General features: G+C 47.6%; 1 protein-coding gene and 3 pseudogenes across 5 annotated transcripts in view; 2 read left to right on the top strand and 2 right to left on the bottom strand.

The window, feature by feature from the left end:
* LOC147602671 (calmodulin-binding transcription activator 2-like) overlaps positions 1–25,909 on the bottom strand; it is a 175,226-nt gene that overhangs the window by 102,606 nt on the left and 46,711 nt on the right. The gene's annotated exons all lie outside the window — the stretch shown is intronic.
* LOC147602674 (actin-3 pseudogene) lies at positions 175–835 on the top strand (annotated as a pseudogene). The gene has a single exon (XR_015265754.1). The product of XR_015265754.1 is annotated as an actin-3 pseudogene (transcript).
* On the top strand, positions 4,475–5,293 carry LOC147602673 (uncharacterized; annotated as a pseudogene).
* LOC147602672 (uncharacterized) lies at positions 7,639–9,197 on the bottom strand (annotated as a pseudogene).

The following is a 25,909-nucleotide window of genomic DNA, read 5'->3' as shown; positions in this document are numbered from 1 at the left end:
ATTAGAGCAAGAGCAGAGAAATTCTAACCCAAAACCTTCGTTTCAGAGTTCGTGGCTTTAAGGCAGGATCTGTGTGCCGTCCCTTCGTTTGGTCAATGCTTACCATTGCAGCAGTGGATGAAGGGCCCTCTTGTTTGACTGACTAAGTCACGTCCCCTTGTCAATGCTAGTCTTCCCTCTTTTGTTCTGCAGCAGAAGAGGAGGGGCAGAATCTCATAGCAACTGCCCAGATCCAAGTTATATCGTCAATTCAAGAATGGCAGACTCAGAGGAAGTTCAACCTCTTGTCTGTGACAATGGATCTGGGATGGTCAAGGCTGGGTTTGCTGGAGATGATGCTCCTAGGGCAGTGTTTCCTAGTATTGTGGGCCGTCCTCGGCACACTGGTGTTATGGTGGGTATGGGACAGAAAGATGCATATGTTGGCGATGAGGCCCAATCTAAGCGGGGAATATTGACCTTGAAATATCCTATTGAGCATGGTATCGTAACCAACTGGGATGACATGGAAAAGATTTGGCATCATACATTCTATAATGAGCTTCGAGTTGCTCCTGAAGAGCATCCAGTCTTGCTCACTGAAGCTCCTCTCAATCCAAAAGCTAATCGAGAGAAGATGACTCAAATCATGTTCGATACATTCAATGCACCAGCTATGTATGTTGCTATCCAGGCTGTGCTTTCATTGTATGCCAGTGGAAGGACAACAGGTATTGTGCTGGATTCGGGTGATGGTGTTATGCATACCGTTCCTATCTACGAGGGCTATACTCTGCCACATGCTATCCTTCGTCTGGATCTTGCAGGCCGTGACTTGACTGGATGCAACGTGTGAAGATTGCTGCGCTTAGCAGAGGCAACAGCTGGAGACATATTTAAAGGTGGCGGCTTGCGTGGCATGCGAAAGTTTTTTTAAAAAAAAGAAATTTCCGAATATTAAGCAGGAAATAAGGAGGCGCAGTATTTCAAACGGGGAAAATGCGATTTTTGGGCTGCAAAAGGTGAGGTGCCCGATTCTCTTGCAGGAAAGGGATAATAACCAGCAAAACGGCGCATACAAAAAAAAAATTTGCAGAAACGGGGAGGACCAGAGAGCAGATGAACCACAGATTCAAAAAAGTGGAGGATATCTTCTGTTCATGCCATGTAGGGTTTCGAATTGCATCTAGTGATACGCCTCCTGAAACTTCCGAAAAATGAAGGTGACTGCTGTTGAATTCATGCGAAGGGCAACTCGTTGGACACTCTGGTGATAAGGCCCTCATTGCCCATGGACTGAAAACGAGCTCAAGAGAATTTGCTGCTGTGGTAGTTTGTGTAGCATCCGTTGGCAATGTTTTGGAGGGCGCTGCTGTTGGCTGAGCCTCGGAAGCTATGGTGTGAGCCCATAGAGTGTACAAAGAGCTCAAGCATCCTCGAAATATTAATTGTGATTGAAGCTTTAAGATCCAGGATTCGTGGCCTTCCCAATCGTGCTATGGTGCTCATGACCAGCCTCGAGCTACCAGTATCTAGTATGTTGGTGTTTCTTTGGGGTATGCTCCAATAGGCTGTGCATTTGTTGTTGAGCTGATTTCTACCTCTTGATCCGGAGCTCGGTTGTTCTCTGCTAGTATGTGTGTTATGATTATGATGGTAATTGTGTGTGTGATTTTGGGAGTGCATGTGTGATGATGAACTTGTAACCAAGGAAGAGAACGGGAGAATGATACTAATTTCAAAGCTTCGAGAATTGAAGTGAATTGGCACATGTACATGTCAACAAAAATGGTGATGTCTTATGCTCCTTGAGGAGCTATCTATTCTGTTTCCTTGCTGGGATTTTGGAAGCTACTCTCACAGCCAGAAGTCCCGCGCTTTCCCAGCAACACCGCCCACGTCACGACAGCTTTGGTGAACCCGACGTGAAACTGCTGGGGTGAGAGTGTGGTGAAATACACAGGGAAGCTATGGCTGAGAATCCTAAGGGTCAGGGGGTTCATTTTGACCCCGGAGTTATGCAAATGTTTCAGATGTTTACTATGTATATGCAACAGCAGCAAGCTGCTGAGAGGGGACAAATTTCCACGACTAAAGCACTGCAGTCAATTGTGAAAAAGGTGGATCAATTTGATGGTAAGGACATCACAAAGTACCTGCGCAATTACACAAAGGAAATGGAGCTAAACAGGGTGACTGAGGAGGATATGGTTCGAAGCTTTGAGCTGGTATGTGTTCCTGAAATAAGAGAGCGCATAAGAGGATTACAGACAACACATGGTGGCAGAAATTGGGAGGAGTTCAAGCTTGCTTTAAAGGATGAATATTTCATGGAGGATTCCGAGCGGGTGACCAAACGAACTTTCTTGGAATGGGTCACAAAACCCAAAATGGGAATTTCTGCCACAGAGTTGCTAAGAGAGTTTGAGAAGCGCTATGCCCAGCTTTCAAGGATAGAGCGCACAACTTTGGACAGAGAAAAAACAGAGCTCTTCTTACAAGCAGCTGCGAAAGATCTCCAAGGGAAACTGGAAATCCTCCTTGAGGATAAGGATACAGAGCAGGGGCTAAAGAATGATTGGAATGATGTCGAGGATGCGGTCACCATGCTAGCAAAGCGGCAGCGAAGGAGGGATAAAATGGTGATGAGCTCGGCAACCCCTATAACTGCTGTTATCCCTGAGAATCTACCAAAACCAACTGCTGCAATCCCAAAGGTAGAAGGGCCGATGGATGAGCTTATTAAGGGTATGTGAGACCTAAAATTGAAGATGTCCAGGATTGAGGAAAAAAGGCTACCATTAGGACAGGCTTCTATGCAAAGGCCTCAAAGCAAAGAAGGGTTTACATTCATATGCATATGGTGTGATGACCCTGAACATGCAAAGAAAGACTGTGCTAGCTATAAAGAAGCCCTCAGAAATCAACTTGTGTTTTTCAAAGATGGGAAAATCCACCTTACAGAGACTGGTCTTCCATTAAGCACAAACTTTGGAAAAGGAGGGATGAAAAAACTAGTTGAGGACATGGTCGCTGGACATGCCATCTCTATGGTTGAGGCAGCAACCTATGGGTTAAAGTTTGGCCAATCAAAGCAGGAATCTGAGAATGATGAAGATTATGAGAATGAAGATTTTTGGCCATCAACAATGGAACTAATTGCGTCAAAGAAGGTGTCTAAGCAGGCTTTGCATGAGGCAGGTGACTGTATACGTCTTGAGACTGGCTGGGAAGAGCCTGAGGATTCTTTATCTGTTCATGCCTACATTGCAAAATGCCAGAATAATGAGGCACAGGTAGAGGAAAAGCGTAAGAGGGAAAATGAGGAAGGAAGGCCATCAAAAAGGGTCACTCGTGGTAGTGAAAAGAAGGATCTTGGGCCATCACATATGCCTCCACCGCATAGCAGACCTCCACAGGAAGTATCAATGGAAAAAGTGCCAGCAAAAATGAAGCATGAGAAGGAGAAGGGTAAAGGGAAAAGTCCACTCTACAAGCTTCAATCTGATATTGAAGCCGCAACAGATCTCAAAAAGGTGCTTGAAGAGAGGATTTTAAACAGAAGGGTGGAATTTACACTAGGGGAAGTCTTGGGGATTGCAAAGAAAGAATTCCATGATGAGATAATTGATATTATACGAAGGAAAAGGCAGTCCATAATTGAATCTATTCCATCACAAGGGGAGGCAAGCACTTCTAAGACTCATGGAGTACAGGTACAGCAAAAGGAAGAGAGAGAGAATGTGGTGGAATGTAATCACTCTGCTGAAGGGGCACGACAAGTGCGCTTTGTGGATGAGGATGATGAAAAAGAAGTTCTTACAAAGAGTCATTACTCCAGGAGCCATTGGGCAAGGGCCACCACTGAAACCCTTGTCAAGATAGGTGACTTGGAAAAGCCGTATGTCGCTCTAATTGACCATGGGTCTAAAATAAATCTTATGGCTAAAAATCTCTACAACAAATGTAAGTGGCCAATGGATGTAGATCATGGGTGGATGATTAAAGCAGCTAATAACTCATCTGGAGAGCTCTATGCAGCGTGTCCAAATGTAAGGGTAACTATAGGGGATGTGAAAGATGATCAGAACTTCTTTGTTCAGGAGATGTCATCGTATCCCCTCATCCTAGGGCAACCCTACATTACAGCTGTGAGGATGGAAACAAAGGTTTTGGATGATGGCTCGGCATATGCAAGAATAAGGAGTAAAGATGGTAAGAAAGCTGTTCAATTCTTGACAGTTTGCATTAACCATGAAAGGAACCGTGAGTCTCTTCGAGCACAGTCACTCCCAAAGATAAACAGAGAATTCATGAACTATAGGGAGATGAGGGATTTTGGCCAGGTGCCATTGTAAAGCGGGATTCCAATGGTACAAGGAAAAATGAGTTCTCGCAGGACTCAATCAATGTAAATAACTTTTCAGCAAATTTTCAAGGATTTTCTAGCTATGGGTCACTGGTCTTTGTAAAAAGCAAGGATTTGAAGCATGGTATGCGTCAATATGTACAGAATGTACAAAAAGGTTTTGAACAATGTGGTCTTTTGGAGAAGGATGAGTTTATATCAGGTGTCCTTGATGAGGTGTCATTTGTGGATACTATGGGTGAGCTTTGTGCCATGGAAAGTTCATGCTTGTAGGGTGGGAATGAGATGGTGAAAGTATCGTCTGTGGGTATGTATGATGTAATCAAGGAATTTGAAGAAGTGGAATGCAAAGGTATGTATTGTGGGATAGATGCTCGAGTTGATACAAAGTATAAAACGGTTGCAAAGAAGGTGAAACCAGTTGCCTTGCCCTTGCCACCAAGAAGCAAGGAGAAAATAGATGAAGCCTCTATGCAACCGAATCTCAGAGATCCGAAGAAAATTGGGCATAAGTTTATACAGGAAACCCTAAAAGAGCTGAAGATTGGTGAAAAGGATTTTCTGTTGCCAGTTGAAAGGGAATGCTTTGAGGAGATGCTTGTAAAACATGGGAAAGCCTTTGCTTTTCAGCCGCATGAGATAGGCTGTGTTGATCCAAGTGTAACAGCGCCAATGGTGATCTTCACTGTTCCACATGTGCCCTGGAACCTGCGGCCGATTCCAGTACCAAAGGCTCTCTTGCCAAAGCTGATGGAATTACTAAAAGAAAAGATCAGGATGGGAATTTTGGAGCCATCATGCGCTCCATACTCCAACAGATGGTTTACCGTGCCAAAGAAAAATGGAGCATTGCGCTTCATTCAAGACATGCAACCTGTAAACAAGGTCACAATTATTTCTTGGATTACTAGAAGGTCCCTGATATTTTTCATGCAACGAGAATGAATTTTCTTTTGAGCACTCATAGCAAGTTTTATTGCTTACATTGGGTCGTCAGTGTCAAAGCTTGTGTATTGTGTTGCTTTTACCTCCTCCCTTGGGCTTATGCTTTCTTCAGGCCCCTTTCCCTTGTCTTAAGATTTAGGCTTAACCTCTTTAGTTTGTGTAGATTTTGTTTTCTTAGGTTTAGGAGATTGTTGTAGCCATATTTGGTAGTGATGTGTGAACACATTAGGACTAGTTGGGGTACTTTTTCTCTTCCGATTGTGGACGAGTTTGCAGAAGCATTTGCAGGGAAAGCTATATACTCTATGGGTGATCTATATTCGGGATATGATTAGTTCCAGCTGGATATACAAAGCAGGGACTTGACCACAATGAAAACTCCTTTGGGATTGGTAAGGATGTGTACCTTACCACAGGGAGCCACCAACTCAGTGGCGCATATGATGAATGGAATGAATAAAGTCTTGCGAGACTTCATACCACAAATAACTATGCCTTTTCTGGATGATGTACCAATAAAGGGCTGTGATGAGAAAGACAAAGATGGGGATTTGGATTCGAAGGGGTGCCGCAAGTTTGCGGCGAATCATATAAAGGATTGTGATATGATTCTATCCAGGCTTGAAGAGGTGAATCTTACTTTATCTGGACTGAAATCAGTGTTTGGGGTTGGTGAAGTGCTAATAGTGGGGCATCTTTGTAGTACTAGTGGACGCCGACCTTGTCCAACCAAGATAGATGCAATACAAAGAATGAAAGAGATATGCATTAATGTTACAGAGCTGAGGAGATTTCTTGGTGCGTGTGTCTTTTATGTTATTTGGATCCCACATTATGCACATGTAGCAGATCCTCTTTATCAACTTTTGAGGAAAAATCAAAAATTTTTGTGGAGTGCAGTACATATTAAAGCTATGCGGAAGCTGAAATGTTTGCTCCAATCATCACCTACTCTAAGGAAGGCAGATTATGAGTGTGGCAGGCCTGTGATTGTTACAGTTGATACTAGTCCTACTGGGATAGGATGGGCAGTAGGGCAAGATGATGAGAATGATCACAGGTATGTAATCAAATTTGGAGCAAAGGTATCAAGCATTCGTCAACGAAAATATCCGCAGATCAAGAGAGAGTTATGGGGAATAGTCACTGCTCTAAAATGTGAAAAAGAATATCTTATTGGAGCATCTGTACTTGTGGAAACTGATTGCTTGCCACTCCTTGGGATGATTGCAAGCTGCACCACTCCAGATATTGCTATGCTTAGGTGGATTACCTATATCAAGTCACTAAATCCTGAGTTTGAGCATATTGCAGGAAAAGATAACCCAGTTGCAGATATGCTATCAAGAGCCAGGTATGAAGATGAAGAAGGGATGATTAGTGACATTGATGATGTAGGTACAAAGTTCTACACTACTGCATATGCAAAAAGGGACCATACTTGCCTATCAAATGCGCTTGAGTCTTTTACTGAGGAAATGTATGAAGGAGATTGGTTGCTTATTGGTCAAAACTTGAGTACTCTGACAAGACAGGAAAATTGGTCTGACTCAGAATTTAAGAGGGTCCGCAGAAAAGCATATGGGTATTTTCTAAAAGATGGGTACCTGTGGAAGCAGAGAGCAGATGAACCAGAGATTCAAAAAAGTGGAGGATATCTTCTGTTCATGCCATGTAGGGTTTCGAATTACAGAGGAAATCAAGCTGCATCTAGTGATACGCCTCTTGAAACTTCCGAAAAATGAAGGTGACTGCTGTTGAATTCATGCGAAGGGCGACTCGTTGGACACTCTGGTGATAAGGCCCTCATTGCCCATGGACTGAAAACGAGCTCAAGAGAATTTGCTGCTGTGGTAGTTTGTGTAGCATCCGTTGGCAATGTTTTGGAGGGCGCTGCTGCTGGCTGAGCCTCGGAAGCTATGGCGTGAGCCCATAGAGTGTACAAAGAGCTCAAGCATCCTCGAAATATTAATTGTGATTGAAGCTTTAAGATCCAGGAGTCGTGGCCTTCCCAATCGTGCTATGGTGCTCATGACCAGCCTCGAGCTACCAGTATCTAGTATGTTGGTGTTTCTTTGGGGTATGCTCCAATAGGATGTGCATTTGTTGTTGAGCTGATTTCTACCTCTTGATCCGGAGCTCGGTTGTTCTCTGCTAGTATGTGTGTTATGATTATGATGGTAATTGTGTGTGTGATTTTGGTAGTGCATGTGTGATGATGAACTTGTAACCAAGGAATAGAAAGGGAGAATGATACTAATTTCAAAGCTTCGAGAATTGAAGTGAATTGGCACATGTACATGTCAACAAAAATGGTGATGTCTTATGCTCCTTGAGGAGCTATCTATTATGTTTCCTTGCTGGGATTTTGGAAGCTACTCTCATAGCCAGAAGTCCCGCGCTTTCCCAGCAACACCGCCCACGTCACGACAACGTTCTCCCTGTTGCCGATTTTGACTGCAGCATGGCAGAAAATTCATCACTAAGGAAAAGCCCTCTTAGGATTCCGCCACATGTAGACAAACGGCCTAGAATGAGGAAGTTGTATGCAAACCTTGTCTCAGAATACTTGAGGAGGGAAAGAGTGCTCCTTTTAGAGAACTCATGTCGCAGCCTTTGGTGGTTGAGGACAAAGGATACAAGCTGGTTAGCCTCCTCAATGGTGGGTGCAATCCATGGCAAGGCACCTATGTCTTTGAGGAGGTTGTTGAGACAATGGGCCATGCAAAAAGAAACTGTGATGGATGGATACATTGACTCAATAATGGTCCCGGCTGCCCTATTTGACGCCTCTCCATCCGCCACCATGCCGACCACAAGCTCCGGCCCAATGACCTCGATCGTGGACGCCCAATCCGCGGCAAGCACATCCACGGCCTTCCCAGTGCCACTCGCATCATGTGACTCGATGAAGTACACTTTGCCCCTTGAGTAGGCCACCACTCCAAGGATGGAGCGCTTGCGCGTGTCACTCCATCCGTCTACAATGAGAGAGACTCCGTTAGTCTCCCACATTGCCTTTGTATCCGCCGCCGCGTGCTCAACGGCCAACTTCTCCCTATCAAGCAAAGTGGTGCGAATCTTTTCCGATGAAGGTGGCACATAAGAGGGGCCATATTCCCCGATCTTTGTGGCCATCTCACGGAAGTAAGGAGACCTATTTCAAGTAAGGAAAACCATGTAGCATGTTAGCTTTTTTTGGCAATATGACAAATGCTTTGAAGCATGAGACATTTAAAAAAAAAGAGTGAAGAGAATTGAGTCTCGACTCTCTCCGTGCCGCTTGAAACGCAATGTGGTCGTGGTAGAAGAACCTAGCCACCGACCTATCCACCTCATCCTTCAATTTTGGGTTCCAATTCTCGTTAAGAGTGGATTGACGGCGGATGGGAATGGAGGCACCCGATGTGGATGGAGAGGACTTGAACGGTTGAGAGCTTGAAGCAAGATTTGGGTTCCTCTCCACCTCCATTCGCGTCGGTTGCTCTCGTGCTCTCACCACATCATGAGGATCAACGGCAACATGTTGCCCTCTCTTTGCCGCCTTGGCCTCCTCATAAACCTTGAGCTTCTCAAGAAGCTCCGCTCGCTTCTCAGGAGTAATGTGTGCGCAAAATTGCACTTGATGACCGGCCTCGTGCAAAAAGTGAGCTCGCACTTTGTTGGCGCCGCCACTTCTCTTGTAGGAACAAAGCTTGCAATTCCATGCCCTTGAACCACCGCCCACTCCACGACTAGTGTAGTGGACCTCATCCCACCATGACCATGTGTGCACCGCCGGCCTCCTTCGTGAAGAGCCCGCAACGGAAGATGTGGCGGCGGCGGCTTCACCTTGAGATGCCATGAATGATGATAGTGTGAGAGAGAGGGAAGAAGGGTGCAATAGAGAGTTGCAACTTGCAAGTTGCCGCTTGACTCTTGAGGCTTGCAAGTCTCAAGAGGGATGGATCATGGAACTTGGAGAGAGAGAGAGAGAGAGAGAGAGAGAGAGAGAGAGATAGCTTGGAAGTTGGCACAATGTAGATAGTATAGAGAGAGAGAGAGGGCTAACTTGCCACTTGGGCCTTGAGGCTTGGACAATGGAACTTGGAACTTTGGAAGCTTGAGGCTTGAGCAATGAGGCTTGAAGCTTCAAACTTGAGTGTGGAGAGAAGTCCTAAAGTGTGTTTTCTTTTATAGCTGGAAATTTGCCCGTTTCTGGCCGTTTTCTGCCCGTTTCTGACCGTTGGAGGCGTCCCCTGTCTGCGTTCCCTGCCCGTCCCACGTTTCGGGAACGCGTCCCCGGGACGACTTTCTGCGTCCCCTTTCTGCACCGCGTCCCCTGCGCGGCCCCCCCTTCCCCGGCCCCGCGTCCCTAAGGGCCGTCCCCGCGTCCCCGTGTGACTCTGCTATCAGGCCATGGATCGCATGATCGAGTCACTCGAGCAGCTTGTGCCAGACAGGGCCGAGTTTGAGGAGATCCACTCATTATGTGAGTCCAGGTGGAACTCCTACTACTCCCCTCTTCATGCGACTACCTTTGTGGTTGATCTAGAGTTCCAGGGCAGAAAGCAAGAGGCCGACAAGGAAGTAAGCAGGGGATGGCGGATCATTTTGGAGCGCTTAGAGCCCGACCCTACCATCAGGCGGAAGATCAGAGACCAACTATCTCAGTACAGGACGCGGCAGGGATCTTTTGGATGTTTAGATGCACAGCTTGACCGCCTCAAGATTGGGTCTCCTCTTTGGTGGGACGATTACGGATCAGATGGGCCGGAGTTGCAGCGCTTGGCTATTCGCATCCTTAGCCAGGCTGTGAGCTCTAGTTGCTTGGAGCAACTTTGGAGCGTTTACAGTCACATTGCCTCTAAGAAGAGGAACCGCCTTGAAGTGCAAAGGGCAAGTGATTTGGTTTTTGTGAGCGCTAACTTGCGCATGCTATGTGCGACAGCAACAGGGAAGGCGGATCCCTTCACCGAATGGGAGATGGCACAGCAGGATCCTGCAGCTCAGGAGCATCTTGAGGAGGTAGAGGAGGAGCTACAGCCTGAGGGGGAGGAGGAGGCTTCAAATGGCATCGACGACTTCGACTTCCAAGCCTCCCGCGAGGCTAGCACTTCAGGAGCTTGAGGCTTGACTCTTGAGCCTTGAGCCATCTCACCTTTTTTGTGCCCACTGCCAATGGCCATGATCTATTGTGATCTATCATCTATGATCTATCTAGTATCTCTATTTTGTACCCACTCTTTTTTGTAACCCTCACTGCCCATGAGGCATGTACTTATCTCTTTGTATCTATCAGACTATCAATCACATAATCAGTGTGCCATCGATGTTTTATTAGCGCATTTTGCTCAAAATGACTCTTGTTTCAAAGTGTGTCTCTATATGTATGTCATGCATACAACTCCTAAATTGCTTTTAAAAAAGAGGTTTTTTTTTGCCGTTCCCGACCCCGTCCCCGGGACGGCACTTCCCCGTCCCCGTCCCCGTCCCCGTCCCCGTCCCCTGTCCCCATGTGACTCTGGCAAAGAGCTCTCATATCACCCTAATACATCCCTCATGGGCCGTTGTGACATGGTGCTCAAGGTGGTAAAACTGAGCTGGCGCGAGAAGGTCCTGCGATGATGGGAGATGATGGCCCGGATCTTCTTGTGGTGGTGTGGCCGTGGGCAAGGGCCATGGGGTCTGGGGCGTCGAGCTCTGCATAACTCAGTGGCTCTGTCGAGTGTCACACCTCTCGGCCGAGCTCCTACACTAGCCTGTGGTCTGGGTATGATGGGTGGATCAGCCCTCGGAGTGCTGGCATGGAAGAGGTCAGTGAAAGCTCTCTGTGTTGGTCCTCGAGCAAGTACAGCTGATCTGGATCTCACTAAGGACTCCCTGTGTCTGCGGAGCTCTAGAAGAAAAGTCCCAGGCATCTTTGATCCGGGAAGTCCATGATCCTAGAAAGTGGTCTGAACGCAGCTCGCAAGAGGCAGTGGAACCTCCCCCGAATCTCATAGTATGCAGGGCATCGGCATATGTAATGGTCCTCTGTCTCGGGCTCTGTGTGACAGAGATGGCATATCATGTCCTCTAGTGTGGCCGCCCTAGGCCCATATCTGGCAATCTCCACTCTCAGTTGGTGGGACGAGGTGCGGATCTGACCGATCGCACATCTCACCCCAAAGGATAGGTGTATGTCCATGTAGCATGGACGGATGATGAACCCATCCTCTGTCAGGCATAGGAGGTGATCTCTGTAGAAGGCCATCTTCATCCCCAGTGGAAGACTAGGTGAACTCCATGCCCTTTGAGTATCTAGTTTGACAATGTCCTTCCTGATAACCATGTTCCGCTCTGTGCGGCTGAGAGCAAATGACGGGGCCTCTATGCTGTAATGGAAGGGAGGGAGTGTCTCCATCTGCATACCGTCGTGCATGCCAAACCAAGTGCCTACCTGTGCATACCAGCACTCTGCATCTCCCTAAAGTGTCAACTGTCTCGAGGACTCCAGGGCTAGCCGGGGGTATCTATCAAGTGCAAGATCCCATAGCCTATGCCAGTATGTCACTGTCTGGAATAGACCCTCTGTCACTATCGATGCAACGCCCATCTCTGCCCGCACAATCTCATGTGGCACTGATGGTTTACTCCTAATCATGCGTGAGATCATTGCCACTAGGGGCCTCTCCATCGGCTTCCACCCATCATATACCTCCTCTGTATCTGTCTCGGCCGGCTCTCTCCTCTGTCTCTCCACCTGTGGTATAAGCTAGGACCCCAGATGGGGGCACCATACAGTAGTGCAGGTGTAACTAGAGTATCAAATAGCCAAAGCTTCGTCCTCAGCTCCTGTAACTGTATCTGTGAGCATTGCCTCTCTAGCGAGCCAAGGGCTGCATATCCCCTCGTCAATCTAGCGTCAGCCGCCTTCCGCATCGAGAAGTGAGGTCCAGCAAAAGTGATCCCAAGGTATACATATGAGGTAACATACTCCACAAGCTCTCCACTGTAGGTAAACTGTACTGCAGATCTAGTTATCCACTGTGAGGAGGTGTTAAAGATCATGACCTTGGTCTTTCCAAGGTTCACAGTAAGGTCCCGGTCCTCGCAAAAGGCCCGTAATGCATCCAAATGCCTTTGCAGCCCCTCTGGTGAATCAGAAATAAGAACAATATCATTTGCATACAAGAGGATCGGTATCAAGACTCCTGCCAAATGTGCTCCTGGTCCTCCCTGTCTGTCTATGTAATCCGAGATCTCGTCAATGTATAGACCAAATAGAGTAGGAGACAAGGAGCAGCCCTTCACCCCGATAGTGCTGTGTATGATCTCTGAGTCACCTCCTGGAGCCCGTACTCTGCTTGTGACTAACTCATAGAGTGTAATGATCCCCCACATCATTTCTACTGGCACTCCCATATCCTGCAGTCTCCTGATTAGTCTGGCCCGTGGGACAGTATCAACAGCTTTGCAGAAATCCACAAAGCAGCAGTATATCCATTGCCCGCCGTGAGCTCTCCCCTGCTCAATGATCCCCCATAGTGTAAAGATATGATTTAGTGTGGAGTGCCCTCTCCTGAAGCCTGCCTGCCCCGGTGCTTTGAGTCTCTGCTCCTCGGACCAACTACTAAGCTCATGCTCCAAGATCGAACCATAAATCTTGGCCAAGGTGTGACCAATCATGATAGTCCTATAATTGTTGGGGTCCATGGGGTCACCTGCTTTCAAGATAGGTATAATAGTATTCGATGACCAGCTGACGGGGAAGTCCTCACATAAAGCCCTGTTAAACATGTGAACCAGTAAAGGGGCTAGTGTGTCCCTAGCATGGGAGAAATGCTCGGTGAGGAGTCCATCATGATCTTGTGCTGTCCCAGTCTGCATCGTGTGAATAGCATCTCTCACCATGCTGAGGTGAAAGAAGGAAGAGTGTGGGGGACGAGGTTCGGGTGGATGGGGGAGAGGTGGCTGCTCGGGGACATGGTAGAGAGAGGTGGCATAGGTGTGCTAGGTGCTGGGTGAAGTAATCGGAGTTGGAAGGCGATGATCCTGGAAGATCCTCCAGGCCTCCTTATAGTCCCTTCCAAGAAATAGCTGGTATAGCTCCTGCTCAAGCTTGGCTAGGTTGGCTCTCTTCTTTCTCCATGTGAGACGTCGAAAGATCACTCGCGCCTGCTGGTGAGTGGTGGATCCCAGTGCCATCTCCCGATGTAGACGGGCTCGGGTATCACGACATTCCTCGTCGTACCAGCTATTCTATGGGACAGTCCCTCTTGGTGATGTAGGGGTGGCTCTAGAGTGTGGGAAGGCGGCTGCAGCGACGTATGGAGGGTGGCTGAGAGGTGCGTAGTAAGCTCATCAAGTGGGATGTGGGGGTCGAGGTCGGAGAGGATGCAGTAGACATGATCAGAAATAGATGGAAGAGGTCTCTCTGGTGAAGTGATATCTCAGACGGTGATGGGGCAAAGCAGGTGGTTGCATGGTCGCATGTGAGGGAGAAGGCCAGGTATGCATGGTCGGCTGCAACACCAATGGGGCGAGGAGAGATGGTAAACTCCGGAATGAGTGGGATCAGAGAGAGGGATCCCATTAGATAGTCCACTGTACTAGCTCCATGTCCGAAGGGGTAGGAGGTGAAGGAGTTGGATCTAGGCCATCTAGCCAGTCCATTATAAATGGCTAGCCTATGAGCGAGAGAGAGAGAGAGAGAGAGAGAGAGAGAGAGAGAGAGAGAGAGAGCGAGAGAGAGAGGGAGATCTATTAAGCGTCTACTAAAGACCCAATGGGCCTATGAGACCAAAGTGATACAACAATGTCCATGGCATATCTCATCATCGAACGGAAAAGAAAATAGAAACAAACAAACAAAGCTATCTCATTGGTGTGATACAAAACTGTTAATGGAATCTCATCAAGGAATACCAGGAACGTGGAACATGAGAGGAGCATCAGCCCCCAATAGATGGTATACCACTCTCCAAAATATCAAGCATGGGGCTGATGAGTATGGCCGAGAGGTCTCCCTCAACTATGTCACGTGGAAAGGTAGCTCAATGGCAGTGGAGCATGTCCTAGATCTGGAGCTGATGAGCGGATCATGGCCAACATCCTGGGGGCCGGGGGCGTCCGGCACTTTGGAATGCGGAGGTCTGGTCCAAGGTAACTCCTCTCGGGCAAGGTGGGTCCAGAGCAGCCCAAGATGGGTCCACACGATCCACTATATGGGTGTCCTCAACCTCCTAGGTCCAGAAGAAGCTGGTGATGGCAAGTGAGGGGTCGGGGTGGCTAGGGGTGAAGCTCTCTCAAAGAAGTGTCCCTATATGTCTGTGGAGCTCAAGTAGCAAGAGCCCTAGGCAACGCTGGTCCGGGAAGCCAATGATCCTCGAGAGTGGACCCATTAATGAGAGAATGAGAGAGAGAGAGAGAGAGAGAGAGAGAGAGAGAGAGAGAGAAAGAAAGCAAGCTGTATTAACGTCTACTAGAGGCCGAACTCGACCTATGAGACAAATCAATGTACAACTGTCAATGTCTTCTGGATGTCCACGAAAAAAAAGGACAAAATGAACATGAAGTAAACTATGAAAGTGCTGAGCTAGTGGGCGGGTGTGATGGATGGAGCACTACTGCTAGAGACTCAGTCTGCAACCTATATGCGCAGGGTATACAAGGATGCAATGCAGATCTGCCTAGCTCCAACCAGTACCATCATGGGGGTGTAATATGTGATACATAGGCGATGGCGAGGCAAAAATACCTCGGAGCATGATCTCCGGGTGTGAGTGTAAGTGAGCTAGCCGCTCCTGGATATGGTGCTAATGTCGAGCCCGTATCTCTGTGATCTCCCTCTGATGTAGTCTGGGAGTCTGGTAGCCTGGTGCTCTTGGTCTCCCTCTGGCCCGGAGGTCCGCAGCGCGCTGAAGTGTAATCCCCTCCTATGTCAGAATAGGCACTAGGATAGATCTCTGGAAGAAATCAGTAAGCTGGAGCTCTCGCCCACCTCTCACTGTGGTATGAGTCCGTAGCAGTGTCTCTCTGTGGCGCAGTGTCTCTAGCAAGAACTGGCCAAATCTGCGCTGGTCTGCGGACTCCATGATCTGGCAGAGTGAGGGATGTCCACTAAAGATGGTGGTGTATCTCTCTCTAATGACACTATATGCTCTGCATCTTCATACATAATGTTCCTCACTCTCAACCTCCTCCTGGCATAGTCTGCATATCCTCTATGTTCTGGGGATCCATGCTGCCCTACCTGCCTCAATCTCAAGCTGGTGTGATGACACTCTGAGCTGGCCAATCACCACTCGGGCACTATGAGGCATGTACACATCCATGTATCCAGGTCTCTGTATGAATCCATCAGCTGAGATACGCATAAACTGATCTCTGTAGTATAGCATCTTCAGCGGTAGAGGTTGAGTGGAAGTAATCCAAGTCTCTTGAGTGTATCGCTGCCATAAATCCTGCCGAAGGACTCTGTTCCTCTCACTGTGAGAGAGCTGGATGTGTGGTGCATGTCTATCATACTGGAAAGGTGGCAGGTGATCTATGTCAAGACCATGCTGAGTGAGCCACTGTATCATCTGTGAATACCATGACCTCCTATCTCCACTCTCTGCGAGCTGCCTGGACGCCTCAAAAGCTCTATGTGAGAGTCGATCTGATGGCATATCTCTAATCCTCTATATGAAGCAAATCGTCTGGAAGAGGGCCTCTACTAGCATAGGAGGTGCAGCAAACTTTGTCCGGACAATGTCATGTGGGACGGAGGGTTTGCTGCAGATCATCCGTGAGAGCATGAGAATCTAAGGCCTCTCTATCTGAGACCATGTGGAGGTGGCGAGCCCAGGTGCCCATACTGCTGCAGCATACATCAAAGCAGGGGTGACTAGTGTGTCAAACAACCACCCCTTCGTGCGGGGTTCCTGGAAGTGTGCCTGGTGACACTGTGTCTCTAGCATGGCCAGAGCTGCATATCCTCGTGTGAGTCTATCCCTGGCTGCCTGTGCCATAGTAAATCTTCCTGGCGGAGACGTAAATGTAATCCCCAGGTACACATATGAGTCTACCACCTCTACCTGTCCTCTTGCTAGTGTGAAGATGGCCTGTCGTCGAACCGGCCCTGAGGTGTGGAAAGTCATGGCCTTGGTTTTCCCAAGGTTCACTGTAAGCCCCCTCTGTGTGCACAAGTCATCGAGTGCATGGAGATGGTGCTGTAGTCCCATCTGCGACTCAGAGACCAGAATAATATCATCTGCATATAGCATAATGTGGACTGTGGTACCTGAGATGTCTACCCCGTCCCCACCACCGTGACCAATGAAGTCAACCACCTCATCGATGTATAGCCCAAATAGTGTAGGAGAGAGTGGGCATCCTTACTTCACACCTATGGTGCTAGCAATAACAGATAGCCCCCCGGGCCATCGTATGCACCCGAAGACCTGCTCATATAAAGCATAGATGCCCCAAACCATCTTTGATGGGATCCCCAATGACTGTAGGCGCTAGAAGAGTCTCTCTCGTGGCACCGTGTCAAATGTTGTATTAACGTCTTCAAAAGGCCAAAATGACCTATGAGACCAAAAGGTTACATCATATCCATGAGGTACAACATCCTGGGTGCAAAATAGTAATAAAGAAAGATAACAAAAATCTAGAACTATAAAATCTGATCTAGGTACATGAGCAGAGAGCTCTCATATCGCCCTAATACATCCCTCATGGGCCACTGTGACATGGTGCTCAAGGTGGTAAAACTGAGCTGGCACGACAAGGTCCTGCGATGATGGGAGATGATGGCCTGGATCCTCCTGTGGTGGTGTGGCCGTGGGTGAGGGCCATGGGGTCTAGGGCATCGAGCTCTGCATAACTCAGTGGCTCTATCGGGTGTCACACCTCTCGGCCGAGCTCCTGCACTAGCGTGTGGTCTAGGTATGATGGGTGGATCGGCCCTCGTAGTGCTGGTATAGAAGAAGTCGGTGAGAGCTCTCCGTGCTGGTCCTCGAGCAAGTACAGCTAATCTGGATCTCACTAAGGACTCCCTGTGTCTACAGAGCTCTAGTAGAAAAAGTCCCAAGCAACTCTAATCCAGGAAGTCCATGATCCTAGAAAGTGGTCCAAACCCAGCTCGGAAGAGACAGTGGAACCTCCCCTGAATCTCATAGTATACAGGGCATCGATATACGTAATTATCCTCTGTCTCGGGCTCTATGTGACAGAGCTGGCATATCCTGTCCTCTGGTGCAGCCGGCCTAGACCCATATTTGGCAGTCTCCACTCTCAGCTGGTGGGACGAGGTGCGGATCTGGCCGATCGCACATCTCACCCCAAAAGATAGGTGTGTCTCCATGTAGCATTGGCAGATGATGAAACCGTCCTTTGTTAGGCATAGGAGGTGATCTCTGTAGAAGGCCATCTTTGTCCCCAATGGACAACTAGGTGAACTCCATGTCTTTTGAGTATCCAGTCTGACAATGTCCTTCCTGATAACCCTGTTCCGCTCTGTGCGGCTGAGAGCAAATGACGGGGCCTCTATGTTGTACTGGAACGGGGAGAGTGCCTCCATTTGCATACCGTGCATGCCAAACCAAGCGCCTACCTGTGCATACCAACACTCTGTATCTCCCTCAAGGGTAAGCTGTCTCGAGGACTTTAGGGCTAGCCGGGGGTATCTATCAAATGGAAGCTCCCATAGCCGGTGCCAGTATGTCATCGTCTACAATAGAGCCTCTGTCACTATAGGTGCAGCCCCCATCTTTGCCCGCACAATGTAAGGTGGCACTAATGGCTTATTCCTAATCATGCGTGAGATCATCACCACTAGGAGCCTCTCCATCGGCTTCCGCCCATCATATACCTCCTCTTTATTTGTCTCGGCCGGCTCTCTCCTCTGTCTCCTCCTGTCTCCTCCTAGATGGGGGCACCATACAGTAGTGCAGGTGTAACTAGAGTATCAAATAGACAAAGCTTCGTCCTCGGCTCCTGAAACTGTATCTATGAGCATTGCCTCTCTAGCGAGCCAAGGGCTGCATATCCCCTCATCAATCTAGCATCGGCCGCCTTCTGCATCAAGAACTAAGGTCCAGCAAAAGTGATCCCAAGGTATACATATGAGGTAACATACTCCACAGGCTCTCCACTGAATGTAAAGTGTATCGCATATCTACTTATCCACTCTGAGGAGGTGTTAAGGATTATGACCTTGGTCTTTCCGAGGTTCACAATAAGGTCCCGGTCCTCGCAAAAGGCCCGTAATGCATCCAAATGCCCCTGTAGCCCCTCTGGTGAATCAGAAATAAGAACAATATCATCTGCATACAAGAGGATCGGTATCAGGGCTCCTGCCAAATGTGCTCTTGGTCTTCCCTGTTTGTCTATGTTATCAGAGATCTCGTCAATGTATAGACCAAATAGAGTAGGAGACAAGAAGCAGCCCTGCTTCGCCCCGATAGTGCTGTGTATGATCTCTGAGTCACCTCCTGGAGCCCGTACTCTGCCTGTGATGACTGACTCATAGAGTGTAATGATCCCCCAAAGCATCTCTGCTGGCACTCCTATATCCTGCAGTCTCCTGATCAATCTGGCCCGTGGGAAGGTATCAAAAGCTTTGCAGAAATCCACAAAGCAGCAATATATCTGATGCCCGTGCGGCGTGAGCTCTCCCCTCCTCAATGATCCCCTGTAGTGTAAAGATATGATCTAGTGTGGAGTGCCCTTTCCTGAAGCTTGCCTGCCTCAGTGCTCTAAGTCTCTGCTCCTCAAACCATCTACTAAGCTCATGCTCATGGGGGGCGAGGTTCGAGTGGATGGGGGAGACTTGGGGGCATGGTAGAGAGAGGTGGCATAGGTGTGCCAGGTGCCGGGTGAAGTAATCGGAGTCGGCAGGCGATGATCCTAGAAGATCCTCCAGGCGTCCTTACAGTCCCTTCCAAGAAATAGCTTGTATAGCTCTTGCTCAAGCCTGGCTGGGTAGGCTCTCTTCTTTTTTTGTGTGAGACGTCGAAAGATCACTCGCACCTGCTGGTGAGTGGTGGATCTTAGCACCGTCTCCTGATGTAGACGGGCTCAAGTATCAGCACATTCCTCGTCGTACCAGCTATTAGCGATTCTGTGGGACAATCCCTCCTGGTGATGTAGGGGTGGTTGTGGAGTGCGAGAAGGCGGCTGCAGCGAACGTATGGAGGGTGGCTGAGAGGTGTGTGGTAAGCTCATCAAGTGGGATGTGGGGGTCGAGGTCGGAGAGGATGCGGTAGACGTGATCACCATAGATGGAAGAGGTCTCTCTGGTGAAGTGGTATCTCAGACGGTGATGGGGCAAAGCAGGTGGTTGGAGGGATCTCCATGTGAGGGAGAAGGCCAGGTATGCATGGTCGGCTGCATAGTGTCATGGTACGAAAATACGATACCGTACGGGATTTTTTGGTACGATATGAAATTTTCAGCTATTGTATGATAAAATATGGTTTTTTTTAACACTCACAAACTATGGAGCTTCAAGCTTGAATGTGAGGGAAGGTTGCGGGGGGGGTGGGGGTGGTTGAAGGAGTCTACAGTCCTTGAGGAACCAGAACATGGAGATGTGTCTCTCCCCCAATTGTCTCCAAAAAAGAACCTGCATGGGTAATGCAATACCAAAGGTCTCCCAGTGTAGCGTTTATGACTAAGGGACCATCCTTGCACAAATACGAGCAGTGCCTCTAGGGTGATAGGTTTAGGGACTCCTCTCTAGATCAAAATGGCCATGTCCAAATCTTCTCCCTTGTACATAACTTGAGGATCTGACTGTCTAGCCTACCTATAGAAGGGATCTCCAAGTGATGTAGCAAGATTCTCTCATCCTACCAATCAAATGTACACTACCAATCTACCTTGCCAGATTTTTTAGTCTACCTTGCTAGATTTTTTAGGTCTCTCAACAACCCCATATGGAATACTGAATGGACACAAAAGTTGCGGACTATTGCGGGCATTTGGGATGTTCGTTAAGCAGGATTTCAATTTTTTTTTAGCATTTGGAATTTTTTTCTCAAGTAGGGTGGGGCGGGGGGGGCTCGTACCGTACGGTACCGTACCATACGAACCGTATGGTACGAATGGGTTCGTACCAGTACGAGAAACAACTATGGTCGGCTGCAACACCGATGGGGCGAGGCAAGATGGTGAACTCCGGAAAGAGTGGGATCAGAGAGAGGGATCCCATTAGATAGTCTATTGTACTGGCTCCATGTCCGAAGGGGTAGGAGGTGAAGGAGTTGGATCTAGGCCATCTGACGAGGCCATTATAAATGGCTAGCCTATGAGCCCCGTCGAGGGCTAAGAGATACTCTCCATAGTCTGTGCAGGCTGAAGTATCCTGCGATGTCCGCTCCAGATCCGTACCCACCGTGTCAATCTCCTAGTACATGGGATCATCTGTCTCAAAGAAGGGTACCTATGCACCTGCAGTGCGGGCATTGAAGTCTCCAACCAGGAGGATGTCCCCTAGACTGGAAAACTTCATAATGTCATCATAAAGAGGCAAGTACGGGGACTCTCCATGGGTGGCATATTTAGAAGTGGAGGGTGCAAAGTAGCACACTGCAAGGTAGATGTCTCGGGCCCTCTCTGTCTGGATCCTCACCCACAAAAACCGTGCAGCCTCATCCCGTCCGACCGCCTGTATCACATGTTGAAGCTCCTCCATGTATAGTAAAGCCACCCCTCCCGACGTCTACTAAAGACCCGATGGGCCCATGAGACCAAAGTGCTACGATAATGTCCATGGCATATCTCATCATGGAATGGAAAATAAAACAGAAACAAAACATAGCTATCTCGCTGGGGTGATATAAAATTGTCAATGGAAACTCATCGTGGAATACCAGGAACATGGAACATGAGACGAGCATCAACCCCAATAGATGGTATACCACTCTCCAAAATATCAAGCATGGGGCTGATGAGTATGGCCGAGAGGTCTCCCTTAGCCATGTCACGTGGAAAGGTAGCTCGATGGCGATGGAGCATGTCCTAGATCTGGAGCTGATGAGGGGATCATGGCCGACGTCCGGGGGGCCAAGGATGTCAGGCACATTGGAATGCGGAGGCCCCCGATCCGAGGTAACTCCTCTCCGGCCAAGTGATTCCGAAGCAGCTCGAGGTGGGTCCACAAGATCCATTGTGGGGGTGTCCTCCACATCCTGGGTCCGGAAGAAACTGGAGGGAGCAGGATGGTTTGGGCCGAAGCTCTCTCAAGAAATTATCTTGGAGCTCGAGCAGGAAGAGGCCTATGCAACGCTGGTCTACGAAGTCAATGATCTTGAAGAGTGGCCCAAATCCCTCACGAAACAGACAGTGAAACCTCCCGCGGAACCTAGTGTACTGGGCAACGACATATGTAATGCTCCTTTGTCTCAACCTCTGTGGCATAATCGGCAGATCCTCTCTTCTCTTCATCTCCGTATGAGCTTCCCAGATCTGAAGACGCGTTCAGCCCTACCAGTCTCCACTCTGAGGCGGTGGAATGAAACCCGTATATAGCAAATCACAATCCGCATGGCATGGGACATGCAAACACTCAGGTAGCCTAGCTGCTGCATGAATCCATCCTCACTGACAGTGAAGAAGTGATCTCTGTAGAAGTGCATCTTGGTTGGGAGCTCCGAAGGTGTGCTCCATGTGCAGTGGGTGTAGAGGTTGAGAAGATCTAACTGGATAACCCGGTTGGTGTCCTCATGAAAGAGAGATGGTAATGAGATAAAAGTTAGCTTCCAAACCTTTGAATAGTGCACCCATTAAATAAACGGGTGCCCAATACATGCACCAACCACTTGGAGAAGCCTGACTACAAAGTGATTGGGGCCATCCAAGTTGACTTGTCCACACGCACGCCCAAATGAATACTTAATAATCCATTAAGGAACAATCCATGGGCACACTCGCTAGGATCAATACAATCAATGAATACTTAACAAACACATATGCCAATGTAGGATATCCAAGTCAATGTCGATGTCGATGTCGATGTCTAGGCACGAGATCTCTAATGCAGAGCACACCACGGGGATGACCCACAAGAATCTCTCACCGGGCTAGAACTAGATCCAATATCCAAGTACAAATCCAATATCCAAGTCCAGATCCAAATCTAGATCCAAGTTCAAGTCCAAGAATCACTCGCTCATCCCATGAGTAATCTCCACAACTCCTACATGGTTGTCGATGAAGAAAACCATGTAAAAGCTCTTTCTAGCAAGAAAACTGATATAAAACCTCTTTTAATGGTTTTTGGGCAATATAAACCTCCAAAATATAATTTTTTGGTTTCTTAAATTTTCAGTCAGTACAGCTCTGTACATGTCCGTACAGCTCCACACATGTCCGTACAACTCCATACACGCGTCTGTATCGCCCATGCATATGCCCATACAAGTCTAGAGCTGACCGTACATTTGAAAAGCATGTTGGAGAAGGTATTGATGGGGAAGAAAAAGCTCTCCATGATCATAATGATGCCCATACACACTCCACGATCTCCTTCATGATGCTACAAGAGAGATTCAAGTCTTTTTATACTTGAAGAGGGCTCTACTTTTTGCCAAAAGCTTAACCAAGCTTTTGCTTTTGCCTTTTTCCCTTTGCTTTCCACTTTATAATAAAATATTACTCACTTTTGTCAAAGTTCTTTAACAAGGCTTTTCTAACTTCAGGGCCTTGCTTTTCGGCCCTAGAGCTGCTTTTTGAAAGAGCAGCTTTTAGCTTTTTGGTCCAGCTCAGTCTCCTCTTGCTAGTGGTGCCCCTGGCTCGCGGTCAACTCAGTTTGACTTTTTGCTTTTGACCAAGACTGGTGCTTTTTCTTGAGCAAACCTTACGGTCCCCATCTCCATGCCTTCTTCCACCTGGCTGGTGTCCGCGCAAGGGTTCTATCATGTGAAATAGAGCTAGGAACACCAAATAGTTACATTCCCTCCCTCTTACATCGCAGCTGTCCTCAACTACATGCTGCAAGTGTTCCAAGCACATCCATATTTTTCCAAGTACATTCATATAAGTATATCCATATGTTCTTGGTACTAGCCTCATCTGGTGATCTTGTGCATCTGGTCTTTTCTCATACATGTGGTGCCTTCTGCTCATATGGCAACATCTTGATGCCTTTTCTTTGACCGATGTCCTTGTTCTTCATAGTACATCTTCATGGCCTGTGACATGTGTTAGATATAATAAATGCATACTTACCTTCTGTAAAAGCTAGACACAAGCTAGTCAACAAATAAGTATGCATCATTCACATCTACTGGGTATTCCAGGTATTGGCCAGGTAGTCTGGAGCCAAGTGGACTATCACATGCCATAAATCCAAGCATTGTCCACACATAAAAACAGCACACAAAGTCAAAGAAATTCAAACATACATCACTATGCAATGCACAAGTAATGATCCTCCTATTCATGGATTGTCATGTCTGGTTTCATCGTAAACCATGCTGAGCTATCTGGCTCCCGAGGGAAATCACTCAGACTATCGCTCAAGGTCATCTGGTTGTAAGCCCAACGGGGCGTGCAGTGACAAACTCAACCACGTGTCCAAGAGATAAAGATATAAAGAGAGAGAGAGGAGAGAGAAAAGGAAATGGAGATCTTGCACAGTACACCACACTGAGCGGGGAACAAGCCCCACCCCCTTTATTCAAGAATAATCCACGGGCACGCTGGCCAGGATCAATACAGTAGGATATTGTCACATGCACTCTGCACTGTAGTGCATGGTGACAAGCTGGCTCATCAACAGCAGTGCGACATTTGTACAATATTAGTTCCATTCAGGATGATATTTGTCATACGTTGTGACCCCATTGTATATCCTCAATCCAGGATAACTTAGGCACAAGCTACGTAGGTCATTCTCAGCCATAGTCAATCAGTCAATCAGTCTAAGTTCCTTAACCCACTTAAAGAGACGCATTCATGCATATACAGTCAGTAGAAACCTTAGGGTTTGCATCAGAAAGCATCCTGCATATTGCACATCATTCATGCATAGCATCTAGACCATTGCAGGAACCTCAGATAGCATCTAGGAATTATCCACGATTTATCTAGGATTTTTTTGGTAATTTTCCTAGCATTTTATACATCATTTAGACATTTTTATTTGGACATGTGCAGTCGGCCAGCACTGTAGCCAGCCGACTGGCACATCTTGTCCATATAAATAGAGGCTTTGCATAATCATTTAGTCATTCATCATATTCAGCAAGAGAGCCATCATGCGCTTACCATCCTCAGCCCCAGGAGCATAGGCGATTGCAGTTTCAGCCGTCTCTCAGCAGCGTTTGTCTCCTACAGCCCTAGGCATCAAACACATGAGCATTCAACCATCTACATCAGTAAAACACAGCAGTTCAGCGTTCAGCCTTCAGTCCATCTTGCGTTTTCTGCATCCATGCAGTTTTCAGCATTCATTCATTCATTGTTTTGCTCCAGCCACTTGGTGAAGGTAAAACGCAGCATTCTCATTCATTTACAGCATTCATATACAGTCCCAAACAGCCCCTCTCTCAGCCCTAGCTTTGCATCCCTCCCTCATACCATTGGGAAGAGTGCATAGGCTCGAGATTGGACATCTTTGGTGCTTCTACAGCAGTGCACAGTTCAGCCCAACACTTGGTCTTCAGAGGTCTTGCGTTTGGCTTATTGCCAGTCACACCGTCAGTCTCTTTAAAGATAATAAAGCAAATACTATCTCAATAACGGGATAGGGGGCCCTTCAGTGGGTAATTTGGGACCCCATACAGTGTACAGTTCTCATCTCTCTCTCTCATCTCTCTCTAAAGTTTGAAGTATTAAACTGGATTGCTAAACTCGCGAAACTCAGGATACAGAAGATGGTGTGAGCATTTGTGTGACAGGATCCTCCAATACGAAGACTTCTGCTGCATGTTACAGATATCGATGTCGATGTCGATGTCGATGTCGATGTCGAGGCACAAGATCTCTGATGCCGTGCACACCACAGGGATGACCCACAAGGATCTCTCACCGGGCTAGTACCAAATCTAAAATTCCAATGAATCCAAATCCAAATCCAAATCCAAGTCCAAGTCCAAGTCCAAGTCCAAGCTCCATGTCTAAGCTCTGTGTTCCATGTTTCTGTCCAAGCTTCATGCCCAAGCTCTATGTCCAAGTTCTTCATGTCTATGCTCAAGTTCAAGCTTCCATGTCCAAGCCTCATGTTCCATGTCCAAGCTCTATGCCCAAGTTTCATGTCCAAGCTCTAAATCCCTTCGCTCATCCAATGAATAATCTCCAACCTTGTTGATGATGAAAATCCTAGAAAAGCTCTTTCTGGCAAGAAAACTGATATAAAACCTTTTTAATAGTTTTCGGGCAACAAAAATCTCCAAAAAGCAGTTTTTAGGATTTTTTGAGCAATTTTAGGGTTTTTGAAATTTTCTATCAGTACAGCTGTACGGAGCCCTACAGTCGCACGAAAAGATGGTGACATGGCACTGCAGTTGCTAGAGGCGCTCTGAAATCAGAGCGGGTAGCGATGAAAAACTCCATGATTTGGTTCATAGATGATGATGAAGAAGATAATCTCCACGCTTGAACGAAGATGGCAACGCGATGAAGAGATTCTTCTTCAACTTGATGCTCAAGAGAGGCTCA

Source organism: Cibotium barometz, chromosome 66 (assembly GCF_041138505.1).
Source record: "Cibotium barometz isolate CiBa-2024 chromosome 66, ASM4113850v1, whole genome shotgun sequence".
NCBI lineage: Eukaryota > Viridiplantae > Streptophyta > Polypodiopsida > Cyatheales > Cibotiaceae > Cibotium > Cibotium barometz.
The sequence above is the reverse complement of the archived record's forward strand: the minus strand, read 5'-3'. Positions and strand labels throughout refer to the sequence as shown.